Raw genomic sequence first — 11276 nt, forward strand, 5'->3', positions numbered from 1 at the left:
TGTTGCTTGCTTACTACCTGCTAATTTTTATTTTATGGTGTGACTTTTGCAGTTTTCAAGATGAACTTCAAAGCCCAGGATCCACCAGTCTCCATATCACTGACCTAAGCTGTGCAAGCAGTTTTATTATTTCATCTTCTGTTTTTTGAACTAGCAAAGTTCTGGATATTTTAAGGAGAGGAACTGTATATGCTTTATTGCTGCTGACGATATTTTGATGAGTAGTATCTACGTGTTTTCCAGTCATCTCCCCAAGTGGTATGGGGGCAGGAGTTGCTGTGTGTGGCATCCCTAATTACTTTGCTGTTGCAGTTTAACACTCTCTAGCTGGCCTGCTTACTGCCTGCCTATCTGTTACCTATCACAGTAGTCATTTACACTTCATACTATGGAAATCTAACAAATCCTCAGTGTATATGGCTGATCTATGCACAGCTGGTGTAACAGAAGATTAAGTTGCCCATACACTAAACTGAATGATTGATAGCCAAGGCTTTCATCTAGCAAAGTGCAGTTTTGTTACATAATTACAAGAATTATGTGCAGCACTAAATCTTTTCCCTGACTATAAATTGAAGGGTTGTTCTGACTGAGTTATGAAAGAAATTATAAACTAATTTGTGGAAACAACATCTGTTGTACCCAGGCAAAAAAAGCTCTTAGAAGAAAGAAAGAGAATTTATTTCCCTCTGTTTGTAGCTATTTATAAGACAAAAGGGGCGGAGGGGGGGGGACACAGAATATTACAGTTAGTAGTTCTTGCAAAACTTGTTTATGTACACAGTCTCATTTGCTGAAAAACAAGTGTGTTTTTTTTTTGCTGTTTTTGTTTGTCTTTAAGTAAGCCCAGGAACATCAAACATAAGACAGACATTGAATAAGATAAAACAAGTGGTAAATTTCTGTATTGGCTCATGGTTTGTTGAGTACGTGAGGTCTTTATCATTAATGCTGTAGATATGAAGTGAGGTTACTCAATAATTACTCTGCCAGAAGTGAACAGTATCCCAGCAGTTCTGAAGAAAATGCCTTTTCATCTGCATTAGGTGACATTTACTCACTTTTGGCAAAGATGAATGTAATAATAATGTAGTTTCCTCACTACCTATTCACATTTAAAAACAAATATGACAAAAAAGTTACTTTCCAGAAATAACAATTTTACTTGTCTTAGATGGGTCTTTCCAAACATAATATTATGTGACCAGTGAGAAATTGGATGTATAGTGTCCTGGAGTGAAAGCCAAGTGGAACAGTTATATTATGAGGGCAAGTTCTGTATAAGAGTTTTTACTTTTTCAAAGATGAAATCAAGGATATTGAAGGTCAGCTACCAGACCTAGTTAATTGAAGGCTAGATGAGTTCTGTTGCAACTATGCATGACATTTGGAGAATACTGGATGAGCAGGACAGAGAAGAGGGAAGACTGAAATGTGGCAGAACTGTTACCAAGCTAAGTGATATTAAAAAAAATAATAATTTTCTGCAGTGGCAGCAAAGAAAATAGTCTAGCTTATAAGGCAATATTAATTCATTTTTGGATATGTGAAAATAAATCTGGAGATGCAGAGTGAAGGGAGAAACAGTTGCATAATCTAGGCAAGGTGGAGAAGTATCCAAGTGCAAATAGGATAAGAGAAGTAGTCCTTGCTTCGTCCCATGTGAATAGGAAAGCTGGCACTATGGGATCCTGGGTATGGCTTTTAGATGACTATAATCTGTCCCACTTATTTGAATGTGATTTTTCTTCTGCGGATCTTTATCTTTGTCTTTGCTTTGTCTACCATTAATCACAAGTATAATTGTGATTTTCATAGCAGGTTTGTGAGCGTGGTCAGATTGTTACTACTAGCCATAAATGAATGGAATTATAGCTGCAAACACTATAGGTTCTTTAGAAAGTGAGCAGCACTCCATGTAAGTAATGTCATCCCTACAGCTTCCTGTGTTACAAATGAATGATAACCAAGAGAAAATGGAGAACTGTCATATTTTCTGGTATCTTGTCTCATTTCCTAGCAAAGTAGTCTTACCTGATTAAACAATGAAAATTTCTCCCAGTACTATTAAACATAGTAGTCAAGAGGGGAGAAAAAGGACAACGTTAGAACATATAATGTGATTTCTTATTTCATTTTTTTTTAACTCTAATCAATAACTACCTTCTGTCATTTTCCCCTTAGAAACTTATAGGTTGTTGCTCTCAAGGTTTCTCCTTTCTTTACCTGAAGAAAGTTTAAATAAATATATTCAACTTGAAAGAGCACTGTACGTTTAAAAAAAAAATCATTTACAGAATAATACTTTGGAAGCAAGTAAAATTGCTGCCTACCTGTAGTAGAAATATCTCAACTGTACAATTCAGGGGTACAGTAAATTATTCTTATGATATGCTAATATATGTAACATTATTTTTTCCCCATTTTCTCTGATATAAGTATTCAAAAAGAAGGTTAGGAGGTGGTAGTCTACCATGTCTTTCTATCACCATGTCTCTTTCACTTTTGCTGTGTGTATGAACTGCTGAGATTGAGATGTGACAGCAGCCACCATAATGTTGACAGTCTGTTTTTCCACAGTAAAGACATCCTCCAAAAAGTTTTCTTTACAGCTGTATTTGCATTTACAAGCAGATTGGTAGGGGGTTAGCCAACCCTAATATGTAGGTCTGGTTAGCTGCACAAGTAGAGTAACTGTCAGGTTGGTGCCACAACCAGCTGCATACGTGGGCAGGAGGCCAGACCAGGTATCCTCACCCTGTGGCAAACACAGAGTGACTCTCTTCATCCTCTTGTGCTCTGAAGAGCATCTGCACGCTTGATCTTGTGAGCATAAAACAAGTTCTGGTTTCTCAAATAAGTTCTGTGGGCAGCAGAACTCATGTGGCTTGATGTGATGTGGATTGATAAGGTTGCAGCATGTTGGGTGGTCAGAGGCAAAGTAAAATAGCTTTGATATGCAGGAGAATGTTTAACTGCACCACTGCAAATAACAGATGTGTTTCATTTTACTAAGGTAGATAACATTTACTTATTATGGTAGTGTTGTACTAAAAAATTCCAAGTCCCAGCATGTCTTAACTTTTGACTGAAGAATATATAATGTTTATAGTGTTTCTAAATAATAGATAATTTATTTATATAACAGTATAGCATTTGTAAGATTTATAAGCGTTTTGAGTTTTTCCACTGTTCTGTTTTTGTGATTATATTGTCCAGGTGCGTAACTTCTAACAATACTTGATGGCCTGTGAATGTTTAATTTCCATTTGAACACTGGAAAATGTAGGAACTTTCCGTGGTTAAGTCTACATTACTATGTTAGACTGTCATCTCAAGTTTTTCTTTTCTGTTTTCTAGATCTTTAGGTAGCTACAGAAGGCATATAAGAATTCTGTTATTCAAAATTCTATTGCATCTTGGCATATTCTGAAGTAAGGAACAAATAGAATAAGGGGTAATAATTCTAACAAGTTTAATGTATTTGAGTCCATAATTCCTATGAGGAATCCAAAATGAGGTATACCTGCTACATAGTGAATTAAGCATTAATCCTGCTGAATTTCTATTATATAAAAGAAAAAAACATCAGCAAAAGCATTCTTTGACTAGTAGAGTCACAACTTCTTTTTATTTTTACTCTTGCACAGTACGCAAGAGTGAAATGTAAGATCCTAGAGCCAGGGCAGTAAATATTCATACTGCAATAAAAATGACACAATTGGTATGTCTACCATTACTTTTTATTGGATAGCTGCAAAGACTTAAAATCTAAATGCTGCAATTTCTTTAATGCAGACCTGTCAAATACTGTAAGGAAACTATATTATGCTGAGTAAATTTTGCCAGCGTACTTCTTGTTTGAAGGAACTCCTACAGGCAAAATGAGTTGGAATGAGTTAATCTTGCACAAAGATTAACTTATGGTGCAGCAGGGCCAGGCAGTGCTGGGGAATGAGAGGAGGAGGAGGGAGCTGCCTCAGAACAACACAAAATAGGGGTAATGGGGGCTCTGCACAGTGCTGCATTCCTGCTGCATTTTCCTTAATGGTCCGTGTCTTCATCATTATTTATAAATAGGTTTTATGAACCTCTTGCATATTAGACAGGAACATCTGCAGCCTGAAGTACTCACTGTATTTTAGAACATTAGCAAGATTAAAAACATGTATTATCACAGTAGCTAATAAAACAGATGTAGTTGCTGGAATATTCCTCCCTGTGATTTTTAATCAAAATCCAGCAGTTTGAAAAATCTTGCCATTTCTTTTCTTGAACTGTATCACTGTAAAACACATTTTTCTTGTTTAAAAATCCAGTGGTTTTGATTTGTTAATGGAAGGAGTTGAAGTGGGAAAATGTTTGACTTCTGTGGGGAAAAATCCATTTAAAAGATTTAGAACAAGGAAAAGAGGTTGAACTCTTCCAGTGGAGCTGCTCATCTTTAAAGAAATCTGGTTCTGTTTGCTCTCTTGTCTTTGATATGGTTTTACAGGAACCAGCTTAATTTTAAGACATTCCTTCTCTTGTAAATTCTTGTGGTTCATTTCATGAGCTTTGGCATTTTCCAGTGCTTCTTTACGTTGGGAAAGGGAAGGAAAAAAAAAAGTCTTTAATCCATAAATGATGCAACTCCTTTTCTTTATTGCTGTTCACAAATAATTAAAGTTCAGAAAGAATAGTGATAATGAGATTCGAGTCTTTAATTAAAAAAAAAAAAATAGTTGAAACTTGATATGTTTTTCTCCTGAGATACTTCAGATTTTTGCAATGAAATATATTCAAGTTTGCCATTCATTTCAAAAGTCTTTATTTTCTTTAAATTGAAACTGTTTTCATCTTGAAAAATCTTGTTGGAATTCTTCTGGCAGACTGTGGAAACTTTCATGCATGTGAAAAGTCTACTGGGAGTACAGATTCATTGAGGACATCACTATTTTTTGTAAGTGCATCCTTGACTACCACATATTACCACTAACTGACTTTCTGGTTAGTATGAAGGACGTGATGCCTCACCTACTTCATGGCCTTGCTATGAAGTTATCCATATATTTTAAAAAGTTAGAGAAAAGTCTGAGATACTTTTCTGAAGTAGGCAGTTGACATACAATGTCAAAGTAAAATTTTGATACTTATTCCGTTGAAAACGTTTTACTACAGCTAAAACCAACTGATCCCAGAAAACTAGTTTTAAGTCCTGTTATCTTTAGTATGGCTTCTGGGTTTCTGAATTTTCATGCTTCCTGCTTTCAGAGTCTGTCTGCAATTGCAATAGATTTGTACATTTAAAACTAAGGTAATTGCATGAAATATGTTCTCCGGGAATGACATAGCTAAGAATGCAGAGCATTCAAAATGGGTGCATGGTTGAATATTATGAAAAAAAGGAAGTCAGCCTTTAACCTGCCATCAGAACTTCAGCAGTGGAAAGCTGCCAAGGAGGCATTTGTGTTTTTTTTTCTAAGAAGCTGTGTGAATGGTGACTCTTTTGTTCGTTAGAGACTAATTTGTGGAGGAAAGTCATTAAAACAGGCATTGGTATGCATTTCTAATACCCTTCCCAAACTCCAGACAGTGAGTGTCTACTTTTTGACTAAAGGAAATAAAAATCAGATCTGTAGTTCTCAGATGTGCACAAGTGATGATGATTTAGTAGCTTGCTTAGATGGGTAATGGAAAGGGCTCACTTACAGGGCAGAGCTCTCTGAACTGGCCCATGAAACCTGCCTGGATCACTTACCTTAAAGCAGGTGTACTTCAGGGTACTTCATGAGCAAGAGCTTGGGAAGAGCTGGACAAAGTCTTATCCTTTCACTCTGGCTCTGTTGCAGGGCCTCTGAGGTGCATTAATTTGGATAGGGAGTGGAATGGGGAGTGGCAATTGCGCATGTAGCTTCTTGTTTAGTGTGAGCACTAAGATGGCACTGAGATGACAAGCAGACAGGTGGGGCAGTCAGTACTGTCTGCAGTGGGGGTTTTTAACAATCAAGTTGAGCTGCAGAGCTGCTACCCTCTTGCTTATCCCTGCAGTCATATTTGCACCTCAAACATCTAAAACTGTCTTCCAGTAGAACTTTTTTCCTTGGAGATAATATATCAAATGACTTTGTCCTTTTTCAACTTAAAAAAATGTACACTGTAAAACACAGTTTAAATCTGGCCTAGGTGTTGCTTAGTTAGTAAAGTTGGTTGTGTTGCAAGTTTGTACTAGATTTCACATTGGTAACAGTGCAAATCAGTTGTGGAATTGGTTTTAGTTATTCATTGATATATATTATATATCATATAAATAATTATTATCAATTATATCAATATATAATAAAGGTGAATAAAAATTTTAGAGCACCCATTCACAGTTTATGTAAACTTCATTAATCTTATCCCTTACTATATTTCCACCCAGTTGGAAACTATTTGCTGCCGTCCTACATTGAGGCAGTATTTCCATGATGGTTATGCTGGATTTTATTTTTTTAATGTAGCATGTTGTTTTTAATGTCTTTAAGTGTAGTAGTCATCTATGTGCTAAAACTCAAGATATCTCTTTTTAAAAAAAGATTAAGGGCTCAATCTTGCAAATCCTTACTTACCTGATAAGTTTTATTTAACTCAATAGGGTTACCCTTTCTGGAAATGGAAATACTCATGTGGGGTCTGTGCCTTCAATGATCTTAAAATACACTTGAGAATCATAGTGCTGAATCATTTTCTAATTTAGCAGAAAAGAAAACCTTCAAATGTCCCAGAAACAGACCGTCCAAGGATTCTGATGGTGATAAAGTATAGAAGTGGCCACGGTCTCTTGCGAGACAGCATCATATTGAAGGGCAAAGAGAGAATGGAATTTCTGCTGAAGCAGCAAGAGAGAACTCTTCAGGGAAACGATAAGACATTTTGATTAAACCAGTTGAAGAACAAATTTCTTTTTTTAAGGCAGGTTGGGGAGGGGAGATTGTTTCAGCTCTGTATTCTTCCCTCCTCCTTTTTTTTTTTTTTTTTGAGTACCTGAAGCATATACATGTAGGTTTTCTACGTTTTGTTTTCAGATTTGTATATAAATTAATTAAAACGTCACCTGTATACTGCATGTAGTACTAGTTTATACTCATAAAGAGCGATAGAATTTTTAATTTACCATAGTGCACCAAATTTTTTGCATACTGCTTTTCTACTTTATCATCAGTACTCATTACGATCTGTTTGAAAACAAAAAGTAAAAAACAAAAGTGTTGAAGCAACCTTATGCAATGCCTGTATTGAAACTTGTATTTATTCTGTCATAATGCCGGCCAGTCCCAATCTATAATATTGATGATTGACAATTACCTGAGAATGAAAAAAGACTGAAAATGTCACAATGTTATGTACTCTGTATATGAAATGGGAAGATGGTCCTGCCTGAAATGTACCAAAGATTCTTTTCCGTAGAGCACTGAATTCATATTAGCATATGAGGAACATCCTAGTAGGTCAAATCAGTGTTACTTTTTGAAAGATGTAGTGGGGGAATGGTTTGTCCTCTACTCCTGTGGCAAATAAATATTGTCTGCTAAAATCTAAGAAAGATGGGGGAAAAACTGACCAGCGTCTTAAATGTTGAATTGAACCATTTTCATGTGAAAGGAGATTTGAAGTGGAAGTGAGAATGGAAACATCAATAAGCAAATTTTTTTAAATTTGTTTTGCTGTCCAAATTTCAAATAGCTGCTTGAGTTTGACTTCTCAATTATTATTGCACAGTGACTGCTGCTTTTCTTTCTTCTAGAAGATGGCGCATATATCTCCAACTGAGACAGCTTATTAATAAGACAATATTTTATTTGACTTTCGTAGTACTTCATAATACAATTCCAATTGCATTAGAAATGTTTATTAAACTTTGAAGCCCCCAGCTATGAAATGTTCACAACAATATCAAAATCACTGAAATATATCAAGTACTTGGGGTTTAATAGCTCATATAGCACAAATAAGAAATCCAAAAGTAGTAGAATATAAAATAATAAGCAATAAGGTTTTTTTTATGTAGCTCTTTGATTATGCTATGTGAAAAAATGTGATGGGTTTGAAAAGGTAAGCAAATACTTAAACAATACTTCATTGTTTAAGTACTTAAGTACTTAAGCAATACTTCATTGTTTAAGTATTGTAAATCCAAGTCCATCCAGATTAATGTAAAAAAAAAAAAAAAAAAAAGATATTTGAGAACGAATGTTTTCACTGTATTAGAAACAGCCTGAAATTAGGTACTCATAAGTCTTCACAGAGAAGTCACAGAGAAGTCAACTTTTTCCCTTTTCTCTTTTCTGTTGTCCCTCATTCCTTTTTTAAAGAGAGTTTAGCCTTATAAAGGTTGGACATGGTGCTTAGGGACATGGTTTAGTGGGTGATGTTGGTAGTAGTGATAGTTGGACCAGATGATCTTGAAAGTCTTTTCCAACATTTATGATTCTGCAACTTAAGCAATAGCTAAGGATTTATGAAGCTTGATTTTTATTTCTATTTCTATCAGAGTTTGTAAGTGCAGCATTGGGTCAATGTGTAATTTTTTATTTAAAAGATCTTTGCTCTATTATAATTACACAGATCATATTTATGGATTTTGTGTATTTAAATTGTCTGTATTTTTTTTTCCCCTGGATTCTCTAGATCTTAGGAAAACTCTTTTTCTTTATGGTATAAAACATACAACAATCATAAATATACTGATGACATTTGGAAGAAGACGTCTTTTCTAAAAATGAAGTCTCCACACATCACCCTGATAGTTCAGAGACAGGTGGAGTAAAGATTTTAAATACCCTAGCTTTGAGAAAAGAGTGTAACACAAATAGTCTTACAAGAACAGGAAAAATATGTTATGGATCACTTTTTTTGTGACTAATCCAAAAATCTAAAAGTATAATAGGAATATTCTTAACTTCAGTTAAGGGTCAAATTTCTTGATCTTGGTGATACGTTCAATGAGATCTGACACATGGAGTTTGCACTGTAGCTTATTATGCTAAAAGATTTGACTTCCTTTCCTGAGAGTATACGTACGTAGAATGTGTATGTAAAACTACACATATAGATTCAAATATACAAATATAGATACAAAACTACAAATAGATACATACATTCAAACAGGTGGTCCCCTCCTCTATTTCCTGTGTTGCTGCGACACCTAAATTATCATTACTTGGCTTGCAGGAGTTGCTTCCTCCTACCTTTTGCCATGCATGCTCAAGAAGGAAGGGAAAAACTTTTTTGCCTCCATGACATGGGCAGCATTGCTGCTTTTCCTGGGCTTTCACACGGTGCCTCTGGGAGGTGGATTTTCTCAGAATGATTCCCCAGCAGCTCTCAGTAACAATGGCCCTGGAAAAAGTGTCAGCCATGTACAAGTTTTCTAATGGGGCTTTGATTGATAGTCTTGAATCTGAGCTTCTGGTGAGGGTGAGACCCCCGAGTGACTGTGCCCTTTAACATCAATCTCTGTGATATTTCCCTCCTTTTTACTTGTAATTTGCTGCTGAGACCCCATTGAGCTTTCATATAATTAAGGTGCTTTTGACTGAGGGCTGTAGGGATGGGACTTCAACAAGACACAGAACTCAGAAAACAAATAGAAATAAAAAGGCAAGTTCTGCAGTTTTCTCTACCACAAAATTGCTGTGTAATACTGAATGTTTATATAATGTGACCAACACTGATCTCCAAGAGATCTCTTACTGTGTTATAACATGCTGTGGTGTTTTTTAAAAATGAAATGAGGAATGACTGCTTTGCAGATGCAGGGATGTAGCCTATGATGGAAAGTGTTGATCTGAATGGTCAGTGGTGTAGCTAGAGATGCACAGAGGGTGGAAACTTGAGAATTTGACTTCTTTCAAACAGAAAATTACAAGCTGAAAAAAAAATCTACAACATTCTCTTTAGGATCAATTAGAATATTTTTTCAGTTTTTCATGTTCTTTTTAAGAAAAAAAGATTATACCTAATTAAATTATTTGTTCAGAAATGTCAAGCTTGGGAGCCTAATACTGAGTAGTTTCCAATTATTTTATGAAACAGAGGTGAAAATATACTTTTTTTTTTCTTTTAGATAAGTTCTATCAAAGTTTTTCCAATTTAGCTCTAGTAACTATCCAACATTAATAAGTACATTGCTGGTTTTAATTTTAATAGAATACAGATTTCAGTTACAGTAGCAGGTCCATCTCTTCAGTTTAGGTCCTTCTGTAGGAAGCACTTCTTCCTTTGCAGTCCTGACCAGCAGATGATGGAAAGAAAACAGACATGGGTCATATCTAAGGTCTTACAGCAAGTCAGCAATTAAATAAAACATTCTGTATCACGGCAAAGATTTTGTCTACATTAGACCATACATCTCTGCCAAATGTCCCTGCAAGCCCTACCAGGAAGACACTTAATGCACTAAATCTTCTGGTTGTTGTAGTCATGATTTTTTTTTTTTTTAATCATTATTTCAAATAAGTCACAGTTCCATGGGCAATTCTTTCAGTAGTTAATAATGTGTTAAGCAGCCATTGTGATACTGTGTTCAATTCCATTCTACAGCTTTGGAAATGCTAAAACACCGATTTCCATGAGGGAAGAAAAAACCGAAAAACAACAGCATCTTGAGCCATTTTATTTTTTTGTTCTACTGTAAGTTCAAAGAATGGTTCTTCAATCTTTTAATGATTAAAAAATTATTAAATTTAACGATTAAAGAATTTTAATCAGAGAAGTTACTGTTATTTTTTTTGTAAAAAGTGTAGAATTTCATTCTTTTCCCACCAATTGGGCATTTTAGTTTTATATTCATTTTTCCACTTCCTTGTGTATTACTTTGGTTTTTCTGAGTGCCAGTATGCATGTTAACCAGAGCTGCATATCCTAATACATGGTGTGTGTGTTTGTTTATGATACTCTTTTATGAATGTTATGTTGTTGTGCAATTTAACCTGATAGTTTCAGACATTCCCTAGAGTGCCAGCATTAAAAGCTGTTACCATTTGCAATTATGTCAATTGTGTATTTTTTTCTAGAAAATATTAATAGTTAAAAAAAAGTTTAACGAGAACTTAATGAGCATGCAGCAATAAAGTGTGTAATGAAAGCACAGTGTCGGACAGTTCTATTGTAGCAAAATAACCTCTATTGACAGAAGAATAAGGTTCACTGTAGGAAGAAATATATGTAATTTCCCTTGATGGTTGAGGACCTCTAGACCTCTACTGTAATGAAACTAGCAAAGAGTAAGTAGCTACTACAGCTAATAAGAAGAA

General features: G+C 35.1%; 1 long non-coding RNA gene across 1 annotated transcript in view; it reads left to right on the top strand.

Moving 5' to 3' along the window:
• The window catches only part of LOC137861414 (uncharacterized), a 31425-nt gene extending 20458 nt beyond the window's left edge, over positions 1–10967 (top strand). The window contains exon 3 of the long non-coding RNA XR_011099585.1: positions 10564–10967. This is a non-coding gene — a long non-coding RNA (uncharacterized lncRNA). The remainder of the gene's footprint in view (positions 1–10563) is intronic.
• The last annotated feature ends 309 nt before the right edge of the window (positions 10968–11276 follow it).

Source organism: Anas acuta, chromosome 1, assembly GCF_963932015.1.
Source record: "Anas acuta chromosome 1, bAnaAcu1.1, whole genome shotgun sequence".
NCBI classification, from domain to species: Eukaryota; Metazoa; Chordata; class Aves; order Anseriformes; family Anatidae; genus Anas; species Anas acuta.